A 21,193-nucleotide genomic window follows, 5' to 3' on the forward strand; every position below is an offset into this window, starting at 1 on the left:
TGTGAAATACCTGGGTTTGATCCGTGGGCTGGGAAGATCCCCTGGAGGGGAGCATGGCAACCCGCTCCAGTATTCTTGCCTGGAGAATCCCCATGGACTGAGGAGCCTGGTGAGCTACAGGCTCACCACATGGTCACATTACTCACATAGTCTCAAAGAGTTGGACACAACTGAGTGACTAAGCACAGCACAGCAGTGAGAGAAAATGCAGCAGGAGCCAGGGGAGAGACTCTAGACCATGAGTATAAGGTAAACCTGAACCTGAGTGAAGGAGAACGTGAGAAGTGATCTGAGTGGAAGCATCTTATTTTTGCCTGTGCTGCGCATCATACAGGACCTTGGTTCCCTGACCAGGCACTGAAACTGCACCCCCTGCAGTGGACGCTCAGAATCCTAACCGGTGGACCTCCAGAGAAGTCCTGCTGCTGCTGCTGCTGTTGCTAAGTCGCTTCAGTCATGTCCGACTCTGTGTGACCCCATAGACGGCAGCCCACCAGGCTCCCCCGTCCCTGGGATTCTCCAGGCAAGAACACTGGAGTGGGCTGCCATTTCCTTCCCCAGTGCATGAAAGTGAAAAGTGAAAGTGAAGTCGTTCAGTTGTGTCTGACTCCTAGTGACCCCATGGACTGCAGCCTACCAGGCTCCTCCATCCATCAGATTTTCCAGGCAAGAGTACTAGAGTGAGGTGCCATTGCCTTCTCTGAGAGAAGTCCTAGGTGAAAGCATCTTAAACTGCAGAGTAGGTTAAGGAAAGTGGAGCCAGACCATCCAGGAGTCCTTGAGTAAAGTCACCCACCTGATAAGCCCCGCATCTCCCAGGAACTTCAGTGTTCCTGCCACCCTCAGTCATTGACTAGGAGCAGCCTATAGGATGTACAGCCTTGGAGAAAATCCAGCCAGGGAATTCAGAGAGCAGCAGTGAGGCCCTTGGTCAGTTATATTCCTTGAAGCTGGAGATCTGAAAGGTGTATCCTCAGGGCCACCACAGTCTACCCTCCACCCCCACACAGATCTGCCTCTTCCCATAGTTTTAGGAAGCAGTTCCTCCCTCTTCCTGTGGGCCTGCCTTTTAGAGAGGAAACTCAAAAAAGGGCATTTAGTGGCACAAGCTATAGCCTCTGTAGCTGCAGTTACTCTCAGAGCCACAACTGGTGCTCATCCTCTCCATCCTCACCACCCACTGTCAAATCCCCTCACCCTCAGGAATCACCTTGGCAGGTCTTGTTGACTTAACTGGTGATGTGACCCAAACTTTCATCCTGGAAGAGTCTGAACCTTTCTCAGGCTACAACAGAGAGTACCAGGAGGCACCTAAGTGGATCACTTGGCTTCCATATGTTTCTTCCTTATCCCCATTGTGTAAAAGCCATGTCCCCACCCGGCTAAACAGAGTCAATTACTCTTGCTGGATAGTGATTCCTCTCACCTGTGGTCCTGGATGCACAGAACTCAAAGAGCCATGGCAGCAGCTGCAGCTTGTAGTTCAAAGGGTTCCTCATTATATCTTCTGGCAAAAGCGTGCCCTGTTTGGGGACTTGGATGGCTAACCTGCAGAGTTAAGAGTTGTGGGTCTAGGGACTTCCCTGGTGATCCAGTATTAAGACTCTGCACTACCAATGCAAGGGGCCTTGGGTTCAATCCCTGGTCAGGGCAATAGATCCCACATGCTACAAATAAGAGCCCACATGCTAAAGATCCCATGTGCCACGACTAAGACCAGGCACAGCCAAGTAAATTAAAAAAAAAAAAGTGTGGTGGGTCCAGGAAGAACAAAACTCCTTGGTAGGACATTGGGTGTGATAGTAAGCGAGGTCACTTCTGCTTCTATCTCTTGGTTCCTAGACCCATGTATCTTTCCTAATGAGGATATAGCACCATGTAGAGATCTCTGCTTTAACACATACACTGTGTCTTGTATGTATTAAATCAGATGGGCACCCCATCCACCAAAGTCTACGCTGTAACTTGCTACCTCTATCGAGTACTTCAGTGCCCTTGGAAGCCACTGCAGACATGCTTTAGCTGAGCATTCCAACGTCTCTGGAGCTCTGCTGCTCTAACAATTAGGTCTTCATCCTGCAACTCAGCTGTGTATTCCCTTCCCCTGATGGACATAAAGGTCTCTTTGTAAGCTATCCCAAAGGCCTATGGCTTCTTGCTTAACCAAAAATTGCTTGTTGTTAATGGCCTTCCATCTCTCATGATTTCTCTGCAGGCATCAGTACAACTTGGTAGTAACCACTCAGTTTTGCTTTGTAAGCATTATTTCTTCCCATGTTTTTATTTATTATTATTATTATTATTGATTTTTATTTTTATTTTTTATTTTTTTGCCATGCCACATGGCATGCAGGATCTTAGTTCCCCAACCAGGGATCAAACCTGTGTGTCTTGCATTGCAAGTGTGGTGTCAGCCACTGGACTGCTGTGGAAGTACTCCCCAATCCTGCTCCCACGTTTTAAAATGCCTGTGTCATCACATTTGCCACAGCATTCCCATCCATTGGGCCATTTCCGCGGGTTAACACTGGTAGAATCTTTAGTAGTTGAGCTACTACCTATGTTCCGCCTACAAACCAGCTTGGTGTGCCTTTGAATAGACAGTAGATAAAGTGAGCGTGAAGTCACTCAGTCGTGTCTGACTCTTTGTGACAGCATGGACTGTAGCCTACCAGGCTCCTCCACCCATGGGATTTTCCAGGCAAGAATACTGGAGTGGGTTGCCATTTCCTTCTCCAGGAGATCTTCCTGACCCAGGGATTGAACCTGGGTTTCCTGCATTGTAGGCAGACGCTTTACCGTCTGAGCCACAGTAGATAAAGCCAGTCCAAATTCTTATCTTACTGCCTGTTTTATTGGACCACTTCTGGTACCACTTGTGTAAGTCCAGGTCACTGAGAAATGATGCAAGACAAGACTAATCATGCAAGAAATGTATTAGAGGAAATGGCTGTAGAGAAAATAGGGAGTAAAAAAAAAAAAAAAAAAAGGATGCTGAAAGAGCCATCAGATTACAAAACAAGTCTGACTCTGAGTGAAAGGATGAGGGAAGGAAGATTGAATGCAAGCATCTTACACCCCAGTGCAGTTCTAAGTACAGTTGGACAAGGATTTTCAGTATTTCTTGAAGTCATTTATAAGAGGAGTCTGGCATCTCCCAAGAATAGGCCTGCTTTAGTGTCGGTGCTGTGTTCAGTCATTGTCCGGGAGCAGCCCATGGAAAGAAGAACCTTGGTACAAACAGTGATGAATTTCAGAGGTCAGTAGCTAGTGCCCTCAGTCAATTATGCTCACTGCAATCAGAGATCTGAGAAGTATATTCTAATGACCTCCATAGCAATCTTCATAGGAGAGGTAAGATAGGGTCAGGGCCTAGAAAATAGGCAGTAATTAGATAAGTAGTGATGGGCAGAAGATATACCCAATGGTGATTGTTAGGCAGAGTATACTATCTGTTCTAGATTAAAAAGAAAATTGGGCACCTTATCTGAAGGGCAACTTATCTAAAAGGCTCATTTTAGCACTGTCATGGGAAAAATAATGGAAAGGTAGGTAAAGATGTAATTGTTGCGGGCCTTCTACCAGAGTAAGAAATTCAGGCTTTATCCATCAGCATTTGGAAGTGATGGACATATTAAATCTACATTTTACTCTCAGTAGCTTTGAATACTAATGATCACTCTCTTCTTCTTTACTTTCTCCTTCATGAAAAATTCTCTTGGCTTCTTCGACATCGCCTCCTGTATCACTGACCACTTGTTTTCAGTCTCCTTTATGCAGTTACTCATGACTTGAAAGTGGGTGGTTTGCCCAGAGGAGAATATAAAAGGGGAAGAGCAGAAATCTAAAGGAAGAATTAGTTATTGAGTTAATCAATCCTTAAGCAACTATTTCAGGATTATGCCATTCTCAAATCTAAACACTTCAATGGATTCTCAGTGTTCACATAATAAAGACAAGTATTCTTAACACTCTCTATAAGACGCTGCATGGCATAGGTCCTACCAACCTCTATGACTCATCTAGTACATCCCCCAATCTCTCTGCTCCAGCCAAACTGGTCTTCTACCAACTCTTCAACATCACCATGTTTCTCCTTCTGCAAGGTCTTTGCCTTCACTGGGTAAAGGTGCACCTCTTCTCTTTTCAGTGGCTGAAGTCTACTCATCCTTACATTTCAGTTTGACACTTCCTTAGAGAAGCCTTCCATGACTTCTTTACACCATTTATTTTTATTTATACCATTTATTTTTATTTGTAACTATCAAAGTTGTTATTGTATATTTATTCTCTCCAACTCTACTGTAGGGGCACATGGGGGTTAAGGACTGTATCCATATTTTTATTTTTCTTCTATCACTTAGGACAGTGACCGAAGTATATTTAACATAGTAACTTAATTAATCGGGCTTCCCAGGTAACTCAGTGGTAAAGAATCCTCTTGCCAATGGAGGAGACACAGGAGATTCCAGTTTAATCCCTGGGTCAGGGAGATCCCCTGGAAGAGGAAATGGCAACCCATTCCAGGTTGTGTGTTTATAGCAAGAGGCCTTTTGTTCTCCCAGGGAAGCAATGCTTTTCCTCTATTCTCACCACCAAGTAAGTTTGGAGTTGTTGTATGTGGGAAAGGGAAGCTGATTTCCTGTTGAATGTATTTTTGAGTAGGAGACTTGATGGAAGAAAAGGGAAAGGAACTGAAGAGAGATGTCAAATGGGCATTGGAAGTAGGCTATGGAGGCTTCCCAGGTGGCGACAGTGGTAAAGAATCCACCTGCCAGTGCAGGAGACATGAGACGTGGGTTTGATCCCTAGGCTGGGAAGATCCCCTGGGGTAGGAAATGGCAACCTCTTCCATGGTGTCACAAAGAGTCAGACACTACTTTAATAACTTTGAAGGCTGTGGAGTAGTCTGAACGTCCATCATTTTTCATAACAAGAATGAGTAATTCCAAAGAAGCAGAGGTAACTATAAGGGCAAGAACTGTGATCCTTCCCAGTTGGGCAGACACTCGTTGAGACCCACCCCAACAATTTGCAGGGCCCAGGACAAGTGTACAAATGGCAGCTTACTTACCATAGGTCTAAATATTTACACGTTATAAATCAAACTAACAAACTTTTAAACAATATATGTTTTATCCTCCTACTTTGATGAACATATTTTCAAAACAACATGTAAGACGGGGTCACAATTTGGAATTTTTGAAGTCTTTGGAGTTTCACAGCAGAATGCGGCAGCACAGGCAGAGCTGGTCTTCCAACTATGGCTCCCGGGCCACCTCCCTTCTCTTCTTACTCTGATTCTTCCTCATTCTTCAAAGTTCCTAACCTTGAGGTTTTTCACCTCAACTCAAACATCCAACCTCTATTACCAACTGCTGTCCCTTGACCACTTCTTAGACTCTTGGGCAAATCTCTTTGGCTTTGTGGACCCCTCTACCTGAAAGAAAGAGAGTCTTCCCCAGAGTGGCTCCTTCTAGTCTGGGTCTAATTGTGCTACTGCCCTGGTTCCTCTTCCTCTCCTATTTGTACCAACACACCAGAAGAGCTAGATCTTGAGTGAAGGAAAAAGAAATGAGATTTTAAAATATTTTGAGATTATAGTTTGTGGTTGAAACTACTAGTTGCCATCCAAAGTCTACCCTCTCCTTCTTCCTTGATGTTAGAACTTCTGTTTTGCTTGGCAAGTCCATGCACCTACTAAAAGCCTGTTTTTCTAGGCTCTCTTCCCATTGGGCATGGTAAAGTGATTAAGTTATGGCCAAAGAAATGTAAAAGAAGTGTTATGTGGGCTGCTTAAAACTGGAAACTTCTTAGAAGTTGCTGACTCAGATGGAAGGTAGGCCCTTTGGTTTTCCCTTTCTCCTTAATGTTGTCTGAAATGGTGAAACTTCAGAAGCTGTCTTGTACTATAAGACAGTCTTGAAGGTAGATGGTTTTGGATGGTGGAGTATAAAGATAAAGCCTGAATCCCTGATGACAGTGGAACTACCATGCTAACTGTGCAAGTCCTACCTCTGGACTTTTTCTTTAAAAAACATGAAAGAAGTAGATACCTATGTTGTTTAAAAATTGTTATTTTAGATTTTTTGTGATTTCATCCAAACCTACCCTTGATTCAAAGTTTTAAAACTAGACTAGTCTTATTTAACTTATATGCAGAGTACATCATGACAAATGCTGGGCTGGAAGAAGCACAAGCTGGAATCAAGATTGCCAGGAGAAATATCAATAACCTCAGATATGCAGATGACACCACCCTTATGGTAGAAAGTGGAATTGATGAAAGTAAAAGAGGAGAGTGAAAAGGTTGGCTTAAAGCTCAACATTCAGAAAATGAAGATCATAGCATCTGGTCCCATCACTTCATGGGAAATAGATGGGGAAACAGTGGAAACAGTGTCAGACTTAATTTTTTCAGGCTCCAAAATCACTGCATATGGTGATTGCAGCCATGAAATTAAAAGACGCTTACTCCTTGGAAGGAAAGTTATGACCAACCTACATAGCATATTAAAAAGCAGAGACATTCCTTTGCCAACAAAGGTCTGTCTAGTCAAGACTATGGTTTTTCCAGTAGTCATGTATGGATGTGAGAGTTGGACTGTAAAGTAAACTGAGCGCCGAAGAATTGATGCTTTTGAACTGTGGTGTTGGAGAAGACTCTTGAGAGTCCCTTGGACTGCAAGGAGATCCAACCAGTTCATTCTAAAGGAGATCAGTCCTGGGTGTTCATTGGAAGGACTGATGCTAAAGCTGAAACTCCAATACTTTGGCCACCTGATGTGAAGAATTGACTCATTGGACAAGACTCTGATGCTGGGAGGGATTGGGGGCAGGAGGAGAAGGTGACGACAGAGGATGAGATGGCTGGATGCCATCACCGACTCAATGGACATGAGTTTGAGTAAACTCTGGGAGTTGGTGATGGACAGGGAGGCCTGGCATGCTGCAATTCATGGGGTCGCAAAGAGTCGGATACAACTGAGTGACCGAACTGAACTGAACTGAGGCTTTATTAACCAGAAAGTTATGGACTCTACAAAACGTGTAATACAAGGACAAGAAAGGCCAGTTTAATATAGCATGGCTGAAAGTAGTGATTGGACAATAAATGAGTCAAGCAGTAGGGGACTCTGTGGTTTTGAAGAATATAGCTTCAGTAAATGGTGGAGACAGAAATCTGATTTCAAGAGATGAAAAAAATTGAAATAAGGTTGAATTCTACCAAAAATTTGACAGATCAAAGGAAGAAAGAAGAAGTCGTCTGAAAGATGGTTTTTGAAACATATGCCCCAGTTAGACCTGAGGAACATAGCAGTGAGAGATGGAAGGCTGAAGAAGTATTTAATAAGATTCAGGAAAACCGTGGAACAAATTCCTGGAGGAATCCAGAAACAGAAGGAAAAGATAAAAGATGGGGAATTATGGACTATTTTGATGCAGACAAGAAAAAGACCTCAAATTTCTCCTTAAAGTAGAGAGGTAAGGTCTGCTAAGAACTGCAAGGTGAGATGGGAGTTCAAAGAAATGAGAAGGTGGAAAAGATTTGGAACAGACAGCCCCATTCCACAGCTAAGAAAGAGCTGGCCCTTTCGAATAAGACTTCAGTAGTAAAAGGAGCTACCATTTGTGATGCCTACGATATGCTGGTTAGTATGCTAGACACGTACATACACCACGTCACTAAAAATGAAAAATTTTTCCAGTTTGCTGCTCACCTCCGTAACTACTCCTTCTAAGTCTTTTTTGTGAGATGCTCTTCTCTGCTCTTTGTTTAAATATTGGTGGTCCTCAGGGTTTCATTCTTAGCCTTTTTCTCTTCTTATTTCCCCTGGGTAATTCTTGTCTTTCCCATGATTGCTCTTGTCAGCTGACTGCCAGGTTTATATCTATAATCCAGATCCCTCCCTTCCATACCTGGAGCACCAGACTCATCTAACTGCCTGCTGGACATTTCATTTGGATGTTTCATAGCAACTATAAATGTCAAAAATCTGCATTTATCATTTCCCTCCACACTTATTTTACCTACTAAGTTCCCTATTCTGAATTTATAGAACATTAAGAGTGGAGACTGTGGAACTAGACAACTGGGATTCAGTTCTCACCTCACATTAATTGTGTGACCTTGATCAAATTACTGGACCTCTGTGCCTCAGCTTCCCCATAAGCAAAATGGGGATGATAAAAATAGCAATTACCTCATAAGGATGTTGAACAGGTTAACAAATTAATATACTTAAATGACTTTGATCAGTGCCTGGCACATGATAAGGCCATGTAAGTGTTTCTCATTATTATTGGCAAAAATAAGAACTTGGACATCACCTGTGACTGTCCCTCATTCTCACATTCCATCTTTCATCAAGTTCTACTGATTCAGTCTCCTAATATCTCTCCTCCCTCATTGACACCTCCTTAGCTTGATGCCCAAAATCAAGAGTCAGAAAATGTGTTAATGTAAGAGGCCAGTTAATAAATATTTCAGGCTTTGTAGGTCACAACTACTCAAATCTCCTGAAGTAATAAAAAACATTATATAAATTAATAAATGATTGAGTGTGTCTGTGTTCCAATAAGATTTATTTATAACACTGAGATTTGAATTTAATGTGCCATGAAATATTATTATTTTAAAAAGGTTTAAATGTAAAAAATTCTTATTTTGTATACCATACAAAAATAGGCCTTTGGTCTGTAATTGCCAACTCCTGGGCAAGATCATTTTTTGATGAGATATTGCAATAACTTCTTAATTGGTCTCTCAGCTTCTAATCTTGTACCTGCTCCTTGCAAAATCTATTTTCTACAATGTCCCATTACTCTTAGGGTGACCCAAATAGTGTCCATAAAGTCCTTCATATTACATCACTTTTTCTCTTACCCTATATATATTTTAGCCCTACTCAGCTACATGAAGTCTCCCAAATATGCAAGCTTTTTCCTCTGAGCCTTAGTACATGCTGTTTCTTCTGTCTAGAGACTCTTCCTGCCTTTCCCACTTTCTCTTACTTCTCCTTCAGTTCAGCTCAGTCGCTCAGTCGTGTCCGACTCTTTGCGACCCCATGAATCGCAGCACGCCAGGCCTCCCTGTCCATCACCATCTCCCGGAGTTCACTCAGACTCACGTCCATCGAGTCAGTGATGCCATCCAGCCATCTCATCCTCAGTCGTCCCCTTCTCCTCCTGCCCCCAATCTCTCCCAGCATCAGAGTCTTTTCCAATGAGTCAACTCTTTGCATGAGGTGGCCAAAGTACTGGAGCTTCAGCTTTAGCATCATTCCTTCCAAAGAAATCCCAGGGTTGATCTCCTTCAGAATGGACTGGTTGGATCTCATTGCAGTCCAAGGGACTCTCAAGAGTCTTCTCCAACACCACATTTCAAAAGCATCAATTCTTCGGTGCTCAGCCTTCTTCACAGTCCAACTCTCACATCCATACATGACCGCATACTTCTCCTTCAGGTCACATTTTGTGTACGACTTCCTTTATACTTTCCTGAACTTTGATGTCTAGCTGGGTGTCCCTTATCATGTTTTTCAGTCAGTTCAGTTCAGTTGAATTGCTCAGTCGTGTCCGACACTTTGAGATCCCAAGAACTGCAGCATGCCAGGCTTCCCTGTCCAACACCAACTTCCAGAGCTCACTCAAATTCATGTCCATCAAGTTGGTAATACCATCCAGCCATCTCATCCTCTGTTGTCCCCTTCTCCTCCCACCTTCAGTCTTTCCCAGAATCAGGGTCTTTTCAGATGAGTCAGTTTTCAGTCTTTCCCAGGATCAGGGTCTTTTCAAATGAGTCAGTTTTTCGCATCAGGTGGCCAAAGTATTGGAGTTTCAGCTTCAACATCAGTCCTTCCAATGAATATTCACATCTGATTTCCTTTAGGATGGACTGGTTGGATCTCCTTGCAGTCCAAGAGACTCTCAAGAGTCTTCTCCAACACTACAGTTCAAAAGCATCAGTTCTTTGGTGCTCAGCTTTCTTTATGGTCCAACTGTCACATCCATACATGACTACTGGAAAAACCAGAGCTTTCACTATATGGACCTTTGCTGGCAAAGTAATTCTGCTTTTTAATACACTGTCTAGGTTTGTCACAGCTTTTCTTCCAAGGAGCAAGTGTTTTTTAATCTCATGGCTGTAGTCACCATCTGCAATGATTTTGGAGCCCAAGAAAATAAATTTTGTCATTGTTTCCCCATCTATTTGCCATGAAGTGATGGGACCAGATGCCATGATCTTCATTTTTTGAATGTTGAGTTTTAAGTCAGCTTTTTCACTCTCCTTTTTCATTTCATCACGAGGCTCTTTAGTTCCTCTTTGCTTTCTGCCATTAGGGTGGTGTTATCTTCATATCTGAGGTTGTTGATATTTCTCCTGGTTATCTTGATTCAGCTTGAGCTTCATCCAGCCCAGGATTTTGCATGATACATTCTGCATGTAAGCTAATAAGGAGGGTGACAATATACAGCCTTGACATACTCCTTTCCCAATTTGGAACCAGTCCGTTATTCCATGTCCAGTTTTAACTGTTGCTTCTTGACCTGTGTACAGATTTCTCAGGAGGCAGTTAAGGTGGTCTGGTATTCCCGTCTCTTTAAGAATTTTCCACAGTTTGTTGTGATTCATAAAGTCAAAGGCTTTGGAATAGTCAATAAAGCAGAAAGTGAAAGTCGCTCCGTCATGTCTGACTCTTTGCAACCTCATGGACTATACAGCACATGGAATTCTCCAGGGCAGAATACTGGAGTGGGTAGACTTCCCAGGGGATCTTCCCAGCCCAGGGATCGAACCCATGTCTCCACATTGCAGGTAGATTCTTTACCAGCTGAGCCACAAGGGAAGCCCCAATAAAGCAGAAGTAGATGTTTTCTTGGAACTCTCTTGCTTTTCCTATGATCCAAGAGATGTTGGTAATTTGATCTCTGGTTCCTCTTCCTTTTCTAAATCCAGCTTGAACATCTGAAAGTTCTTGGTCACGTACTATTGCAGCCTCGCTTGGAGAATTTTGAGTATTACTTTGCTAGCATGTGAGATGAGTGCAATTGTGTGGTAGTTTGAACATTCTTTGGCATTGCCTTTCTTTGTGACTGGAATGAAAACTTTTCCAGTCTTGTGGACACTGCTGAGTTTTCCAGATTTGCTGGCATTTTGAGTGCAGCACTATCACAGCATCACCTTTTAGAATTTGAAATAGCTCAACTGGAATTCCATCACCTCCACTCGCTTTGTTTGTAGCAATGCTTTCTAAGGTCCACTTGACTTTGCATCCCAGGATGTATGGCTCCAGGTGAATGATCACACCTTCGTGACTATCTGGGTCATGAAGATCTTTGTTATATAGTTTTTCTGTGTATTTTTGCCACCTTTTCTTAATATTTTCTGCTTCTATTAGGTCCACACTGTTTATGTTCTTTTTTGTGCCCACCTTTGCATGAAATCTTCCCTTGGTATCTCTATTTTTCTTGAAGAGATCTCTAGTCTTTCCCATTCTATTGTTTTCCTCTATTTCTTTGCACTGATCACTGAGGAAGGCTTTCTTATCTCTCCTTGCTATTCTTTGGAACTCTGCATTCAAATGGATATATCTTTCCTTTTCTCCTTTGCCTTTCCCTTCTCTTCTTTTCTCAGCTATTTGTAGGGCCTCTTCAGACAACCATTTTGCCTTTTTGCATTTATTTTTCTTGGGAATGGTCTTGATCACTGTCTCCTGTACAGTGTTAGGAACCTCTGTCCTTAGTTCTTCAGGCACTCTATCTATCAAATCTAATCCCTTGAATCTTTGCAGAATAGGATGACATGCACTCCTGTTTTCCTGCAAGAACTCCAAAATTGCAACTCACTGCTGAACAACCATCAACAGGAGAATGTTAGATCCCTCCAAAAAAAGATACCCCACATCCAAGGGCAAAGGAGAAGACAGTTGGAGGGGTGAAGTCACATTTAGAATCAAACCCTATACCTGGCAGAGATGCTTGGAGGGCTCAAACAAGGTCTTGTGTGCACTAGGACCCAGGAATCCGACAGAGACTGAGTTAAACCTACCTTTGAGTGTTTGTGTGTCTCCTGAGGAGGCTCAGGTCAGCACTGGCTTGCTGTGGGTACAGGGGCTCTGGCTGCAGCAGACCTGGGACATGTAGCATGTAGCATAAGCCCTCTTGGAGGAGGTTGCCATTAGCCCCACCATAAAGCTGTCAAGCAGACAACCCACAAATTGCAGAACAATTGTACCAAAGAAATTCTCACACTGTTAATTAAGAAAGTTCTAGGACCCACAACAGACTTTTCAACCTGGGATCTGACAAAGGGACTGAGAATCCCTAGGAAAGTTGATTTTGGAAGCCAGTGGGATTTGATGATAGAACTTCCACAGGACTGGGGAAACAGACTCTTGGAGGGCACAAATAAAACCTTGTGTGTACCAGGAGCCAGGAGAAAGGTGCAGTGTCCCCACAAGAGACTGAGCCAGACTTGCCTGTGAGAGTGTCCAGCAGTCTCCTGCAGAGGTGTGGGTCAACAGTGGCCTGCTGAGGAGTCAGGGGCACTGAATACAACAGCACTAACAAGTCCTTTTGAAGGAGGTCACCATTAATGTTATTACCCCTACAATAGTTTGGCCTCAGGCCAAACAATAAGGAGGGAACACAGCCCCACCCATCAATAGACAATCGGATTAAAGATTTACTGAGCATGGCCCCACTCATCAGAACAAGACCCGGATTCCTCTACAGTCAGTCTTTCTCATGAGGAAGCTTCTACAGGCTTCTTATACTTATCCATCAAAGGGCAGACAGAATGAAAACCATGATCACAGAAAACTAACCAGACTGATCACATAGATCATAGACTTGTCTAATTCAGTGAAACCATGAGCCATGCCATGTAGGGCCACCCAAGACACACGGGTCATAATAGAGAGTTCTGACAAAACGTGGTCCACTGGAGAAGGGAATGGCAAACCACTTCAGTTTTCTTGCCTTGAGATCCCCATGAACACTATGAAAAAGCAAAAAGATATGACATTGAAAGATGAACTCCCCAGATTGGTAGGTGCCCAATATGCTACCAGACAAGAGTGGAGAAATAACTCCAGAAAGAATGACGAGACAGAGCTAAAGCAAAAACAACACCCAGCTGTGGATGTGACTGGTGATGGAAGTAAAGTCCAATGCTGTAAAGAGCAATATTGCATAGGAACCTGGAATATCAGGTCCATGAATCAAGGTAAATTGGAAGTGGTCAAACAGGAGGTAGCAAGAGTGAACATTGATATTTTAGGAATCCGTGAACTATAATGGACTGGCCTGGGCAAATTTAATTCAGATGACCATTACATCTACTACTGTGGGCAAGAATCCCTTAGAAGAAATGGAATAGCCCTCATAGTCAATAAAAGAATCCAAAATGCAGTACTTGGGTGCAGTCTCAAAAGTGACAGAATGATCTCTGTTCGTCTCCAAGGCAAACCATTCAATATCACAATAATCCAAGTCTATGCCCCAACCACTAATGCCAAAGAAGCTGAAGTTGAATGGTTCTATGATGACCTATAAGACCTTCTAGAACTAACCTCCCCCAAAAATGTTCTTTTCATTATAGGGGACTGGAATGCAAAAGTAGGAAGTCAAGAGATACCTGGAGTAACCGGCAGATTTGTCCTTGGAATACAAAGTGAAGCAGGGCAAAGGCTAACAGAGTCTTGCCAAGAGAATGAACTGGTCACAGCAAACACTCTCTTCCAACAACACAAGAGAAGATTCCACATGTGGACATCACCAGGTGGTCAATACTGAAATCATATTGATTGTATTCTTTGCAGCTGAAGATGGAGAAGCTCTATACAGTCAGCACAAACAAGACCAGGAGTTGACTGTGGCTCAGATCATGAACTCCTTATTGCCAAATTCAGACTTAGATTGAAGAAAGTAGGGAAAACCACTAGACCATTCAGGTATGACCTAAATCTCATGTTTTTACCGCACCATATTGAAGTACTTGTCTCATTGCATTATAACTGTATATTCATTTCTGTCTTAGCTGCTAGACTAGAACTCCTGAGACTGTCTTTTTCACCTGTGTACTCATAGTGCCTATATTAGAATTACATTTCATGACTATATGACTCTCCATGGTAACCCTTCAAGGTAAGTATTTTTATCCCCATTTTATAGATGAGAAGACTAAAGCTCAGAGAGCTTGGATATTTCCCCCAAATCTACACAGTAAATATTGGAATAAAGATTTGTTCATACAAATATCACTACCCCATACCACCCCTCAAAACACAGGAATAACAAGAAGGTTTGGCTCAACTTCAGGTTAGAAAGCTTTTTTAAACTTTTTAAAAGTTAATTTACAGTTAACTTTAACTGTAAATTTAACTAAAATTAACTGCAGTATAGTTAATTCATAATTTGTGTTAATTTAGTTTCAGATGTACAGCATACATACATACATGCATATACAAAACAGGTAAGAAATCTTCATTCTTAGCCTGTTTTCTGTCTTTAAGTTGCAAATACCAAGTTTTTCCAATTTTATCGAGAAATCATTGACACACATAACTGTGTACGTTTAAAGTATATAGCAAGATGGTTTGATTTACATATGTTGTGAAATGATTACGATAGGTTCAATTATCATTCATCTTCTCATATAGATACAGTAAGAAAAAATAAGTAAGAAAAAAGGAAAACATTTTCTCCACATGATGAGAAATCTTAGGGTTTACTCCCTTAACACGTTTCCTATTTATTATATATCAGTGTTAGTTATAGTCATCATATTGCACATTACATCCCTAGAGTTTATAACTTTTGACTGCATTTCTCCAATACTCTCTCTTCCCACCCATCGCCCCTATTAACCACAAATCTGATATATTTTTCTGAGTTTTTATTTTCAGATTCCACATATAAATGAGATCATACAGTATTTGTCTCTCTGTATGACTTATTGCAGACAGAGAGCATAATGCCTTCAGCGTAACGCCTTCAGGGTCTGTCCATGTTGTCACAAATGGTAGGATTTTCTTGTTGTTTGTTTTTTTTAATGGCTGAATAATTTTGCATTGTATGTATGCCAGAGCTTCTATATCCATTTATCCATGGATGGAGAGTTAGCTTGTTTTCATGTCTTGGCTATTGTAAATAATGCTGCAGTGAACATGGAAGTGAAGCTATCTTTCTGAGTTACTGTTTTCATTTCCTTTGGATGTATTCCCAGAAGTGTGATTGCTGGATCATATGGTAGTTCTATTTTTTATGTTTTGAGGATCCTCCATACTGTTTTCCACAGTGTCTGTACAAATTTAGAATCCCACCAACAGTGCACCTGGGTTCCCTTTTTTCCTTACATCCATACCAGCATTTGTTATTTATTGTCATTTTGATGGTGGCCGTTCTAACAGATTTGTTGGCTCAGAGGTTAAAGTGTCTGCCTGCAATGTGGGAGACCCAGGTTCGATCCCTGGGTTGGGAAGATCCCCTGGAGAAGGAAATGGCAACCCACTCCAGTACTCTTGCCTGGAGAATCCCATGGCGGGAGGAGCCTGGTGGGCTACAGCCCATGGGGTCGCAAAGAGCCAGACATTACTGAGCAACTTCACTCACTCACTCATTCCAACAGATTTGAGGTGATATATCATTGGAGTTTCAATTAGCATTTTCTCTAATGACTAGTGATGTTGAGCATCCTTTCATGTACCTCTTGACCTTCTGTATATCTTATTTGGAGAAATATATATTCAGGTCCTTTGCCCATTTTAATTTATTTTTATTTTTTTGCCCATTTTTAAATTGGATTTTTTCTTTTGTGTTATATAAGTTCTTTTTATATTTTGGATAGTTAATCCTTACCAGACAAATGGTTTGCAAATATTTTTTCTCATCCCACAGGCTGTCTTTTCAGTTTGTTGATGGTTTCTTCTTCTGTGCAGAGCTTTTTAGTTTGATATAGTCCCTTGTTTATTTTGCTTTTGTTGATTGTGACTTAGATGTAATATCCAAAAGATCATTGCTGAGACCAATATGAAGGAGCTTTATTCCTATGCTTACTCCTAGGAGTTTCACAGTTTCTGGTCTTACATTTATGTCATTAGTCCATTTTGAGTTAAGTGTTGTAAGAAATGAATTCAGTTTCATTCTTTCACATAAGAGTATCCAGTTATCTCAGCACCATTTATTAAAAAGAACTGTCTTTTTTCCAGAGTATTCTTGGCCCCCTTTCCAAATATTACTTGACCATATATGCTTAGGTTTATTTCTTGGCTCTCAATTCTGTTCCATTGGTTTAGTTGTCTGTTTTTATGCCAGTGCTATACTGTTCTGCGGAGAAGGCAATGGCACCCCACTCCAGTACTCCAGTACTCCATGGAAAATCCTGTGGATGGAGGAGCCTGGTGGGCTGCAGTCCCTTGGGTCGCTACAAGTTGGACACGACTGAGCGACTTCACTTTCACTTTTCACTTTCATGCATTGGAGAAGGAAATGACAACCCACTCCAGTGTTCTTGCCTGGAAAATCCCAGGGATGGGGGAGCCTGGCGGGCTGCCGTCTATGGGGTCGCACAGAGTCAGACACGACTGAAGCGACTTAGCAGCAGCAGCAGCATACTGTTCTGATGACTACAACTTTATAGTATAGCTTGAAATCAAGAAGTGTGATGCCTCCTGCTTTGTTCTTTCTCAGGAGTTCTTTGGCTCCTTAGGATCTTGTGTGGTTCAAAGATCATTTTTTAAGCCTTATTGTTCAGGAGTGTCTCCTAAGATATCTTTACATATCTCATTTTATCCAACAGATATACCCTTTTAGAAACAATTTCTGAAATCCCTTTTTTCCTGTCCCTAAGCAGTATGTGTTATGCCCAGAGTCCGAGTCCCCAAAACTGAGAGAATAAGACGTCCACAGCAATGCAAAAGCATGAAGGGGTTTTATTTCTAGCTCGAGCTAGGGCTCCCGCCACATCCAACGCAGTGGAGTGGAGCAAGGAGCTCCGAGCCCAGATTTACAACAGTATTTATAGGTTTTAGAACAGAGAGTTGGCAAGGGCTGATTGGCTGCAGGAGTTTCCTAGTATTTACTAATCGGCTAATCTTTATTGGCTGCAGGGGTTTCCTGGTATTTACTAATTGGCTATTGGCTGCAGGGGGATGTCCTGATAAACTCAAACCAGGTTACGGGGAGTATGCTGATTAGACAAGTCCTGGCATCCGTGGGGATGACCTCACTGGGCAATGACTCAGCCTTTCCCGTGAGTCCTACCTTAGTCCCTGAAGCCTATCATGGTGTTTGTTAGGTCCCAACAGTATGCAGGTCAGGAAGCAACAGTTAGAACTGGACATGGAACAACAGACTGGTTCTAAATAGGAAAAGGAGTAGGTCAAGGCTGTATATTGTCACCCTGCTTATTTAACTTATATGCAGAGTACATCATGACAAATGCTGGGCTGGAAGAAACACAAGCTGGAATCAAGACTGCTGGGAGAAATATCAGTAACCTCAGATATGCAGATGACACCACCCTTATGGCAGAAAGTGAAAAGGAACTAAAGCGCCTCTTGATGAAAGTGAAAGAGGAGAGTGAAAAAGTTGGCTTAAAGCTCAACATTCAGAAAACTAAGATCATGACATCTGGTCCCATCACTCCATGGGAAATAGATGGGGAAACAGTGGAAGCAGTGTCAGACTTTATTTTGGGGGGCTCCAAAATCACTGCAGATGGTGATTGCAGCCATGAAATTAAAAGACATTTACTCCTTGGAAGGAAAGTTATGACCAACCTAGATAGCATATTAAAAAGCAGAGACATTCCTTTGCCAACAAAGGTCCGTCTAGTCAAGGCTATGGTTTTTCCAGTAGTCATGTATGGATGTGAGAGCTGGACTGTGAAGGAAGCTGAGCACCGAAGAATTGATGCTTTTGAACTATGGTGTTGGAGAAGACTCTTGAGAGTCCCATGGACTGCAAAGAGATCCAACCAGTCCATTCTGAAGGAGATCAGTCCTGGGATTTCTTTGGAAGGAATGATGCTAAAGCTGAAACTCCAGTACTTTGGCCACCACATGGGAAGAGTTGACTCATTGGAAAAGACTCTGATGCTGGGAGGGATTGGGGGCAGGAGGAAAAGGGGATGACAGAGGATGAGATGGCTGGATGGCATCACCAACTTGATGGACGTTGAGTTTGAGTGAACTCTGGAAGTTGGTGATGGACAGGGAGGCCTGCCGTGCTGTAATTCATGGGGTCGCAAAGAGTCGGACACAACTGAGAGACTGGACTGAACTGAAGCAGTTCCCTCTCTCATTTCACATGGCAGCAATTCCAAACTCTCATCACTCTCTCGATGAAATTTTCTTGCTACTTTCCCTAATATTAAAATTCTGAACAATAAAATTTAGGACTAAGGCTCATTTAGTCCTACCTTCTTGACTCAACCTGCTTGACTAGAGAACTGTCTCAATCATGTAATGCTAAACCCTGTACAGTAAGTTGGTGGCCCTGATACTAGCAAACTTCAGGTAGTACCATATGCCATATGGAACAGGTGGGAATTATAAAGAGATATAAATTGTCCTAAGACAAACAGGGATCTTCGATAATGTCCACGTGAAAGCCCCCAGGGACAAATGGGCTGTGTTCCAAAAATTCAATTTTTAATTGACTGTTTGGGATGCAGAACACGTTTTCCCTTAGAAACAATGCTATGAATAATTGCAACTATTCTCTCAGGGAAGTCTACAGAAGCTTGTTTAACCCATAGTGTAACAGAAATATCTGCTAAGATATTTTAGATTTGCAACAAGTGCATCCCTAAATCCTTACCACTCTGAATTGTAAATTAGCTGTTTACATAGCTGCCACCCCAATAAGACTGTGAACTCTTTGAGTGCTGGAAACTGTTGAATTATTCATTTTTGTATTTTGAATGCCTGGCATATAACTGGCAATAAATGTTGGTTGCATAAATGAATGGACAAATTTAATAGGCATTTGAATGGTGTTAAAAGTGTCTTAAGGAATAAAAACAGTAACATTTAGTGGGTACCTTAATATGTGTCTGGCACTGTGCTAGTCGGAGATGACCAATAAAGCAGCTGCTTTGCTTAGGCTGGAGTTAGAGATGAAGAAACTGAAGGCAATTTTAATATTTGAGATATAAATAGGTGCTGGAGTTGCTAAATAAATGTTTTGGATGAAGTGAATGGGTATATGTATTGATTTGGAAAAAATTTCATTGAAAAATAACAGAAATTGATATGCAAAGGGATATGTGTCTTTTGAAGGGCTACTTTTTAAAAAAATATTTATTTATTTGGTCATGCTGGGTCTTCAGCTGCACCACTCAGGATCTTTGGTTGTGGCACGTGGGATCTAGTTTCCTGACCAGTGACTGAACCCTAGACTCCCTGCATTGGGAGCATGCATTCTTAGCCACTGGACCACTAGGGAAGTCTCACTGAGGGGCTACTTTTGAGGAGGAGATAGGTATGACCACAGCTAAAGAGGAGCAGATGGAAGATGAAGTTTAGTAACACAAAGGAGTGGATGGAAAGAGCAGGATTGGTTTTGATTAAGCTCTGGGCTTAAGTTCATCTGGGTTACTGTTCCTCATAAAGTGATATTTGCTCTGGCCAATCTTCAAAGACTTCTTGTGAGTTATATTAAGCTATTATCACTTTCCATAGATGGAGGTTAATTGGATTGATTTCTTTCCACAACAGTAGATGAAGCACTTGTTAAAATTTGGTAGGGATGATTTTTCAGTGAGCCTAGGCTGCTATCACACAAAACCATAAACTGAAACTTAGTGGGTTAGACAATCTTTATTTCTACAGTTTTGGATGTTGAAAGTGTGAGATCAAGGTGCCAGCATGATCACCTGGCAAGGGCCCTCTTTTGGGTTGAAGATGGCTTATGTCCTTGTTGTATTCTCACATGACAGAATGAGAGAGTTCTTTGGGGTTCTTTTCATAAGGGCACTAATCCCATTCATAAGGGCTCTATCCTCATGACCTAATTATCTCCCAAAGCCCTACCTTCTAATACTATCACACCATAGGTTAAGATTTATTTATATAAATTTGAGTTGGGAACTTCTCTGGTAGTGCAGTGGATAAGAATCTGCCTGCCAATGGCAGGGGACACGGGTTTGATTCCTGGTCCAGGAAGATTTCACGTGCTTCAGGGGAACTAAGCCCTGAGCCACAACTACTGTGCTCCAACTAGTGAAGCTCATGTGCCTAGAACCTGGGTTTCACAACAAGAGAAGACACCCCAATGAGAAGCCCGTGCATGGCAATGAAGAGTAGCCCCCGCTTGCCACAACTAGAGAAGGCCCCGCATGCAGCAAAGACCCAGCGCAACCAAAAATAAAAATAAATAAATAAAATTATAAAAAAATATATAAATTTGGGTTGGGGAGGGGGACATAGACAACCGATGGTTACAGGAGAGAAGGTACTGGATCAGAGATACTAGACAGTTAGGGAGAATGCATCCTGGGAAGGTGAGAGAGGGAATATCATCTCCAAATAGATTTTGGTTTTGGAAGGCGAAGGCAGAGGGAAGAGGGTGAAATAGGAAGAGGAGAGAAGGCAAAAACTTTCATAATTTTGTAAAGGGCTTAACCCCTCAGAAAATCCCTTTGACTTATTGCCAGCTTGATCTTTGTTCACTGAAAGGATAACTACAACTACTTCTGCATTAATTTTATTGTCCTCAAAGTGCTAGATGACTATCAATAAATACTTGTTTATTCCTAGTGTTTCAAATCAATCCACACTCTGGCTTTACTAAAGATCTTAGAAGTGACATTGATCGAGCTGAAGTAAGAACTATCTTTAAATTTATAAGACATTTTATGTTTTTCTCCAAGGAGAAGCAAACATTTGTCCATGCCTATTATTCACCACACACTGTACTGGGGTGTTTACTTACATTATCACATTTCTAGTAATTCATCATTATTTTAACAATTACTGAGTAGCTATTATATGTCAAACCCTGTGCTTGGCAATGATGATAAAGGCAGAGAGAGAAGAGCAGAAAACTGCTCTTCAAATGGTTCTAGCATAATAGGGAGAAAATAGGACTAAACCAACAACTGCCACTTAGTGTGAGAAATGCAGTCAAAGAGGTAAGCCCTTGGAAATCTTGGAACATAGAAAAGGGGAGCTTTAATTCAAAA

This window comes from Capra hircus, chromosome 1 (genome assembly GCF_001704415.2).
Source record: "Capra hircus breed San Clemente chromosome 1, ASM170441v1, whole genome shotgun sequence".
NCBI classification, from domain to species: domain Eukaryota; kingdom Metazoa; phylum Chordata; class Mammalia; order Artiodactyla; family Bovidae; genus Capra; species Capra hircus.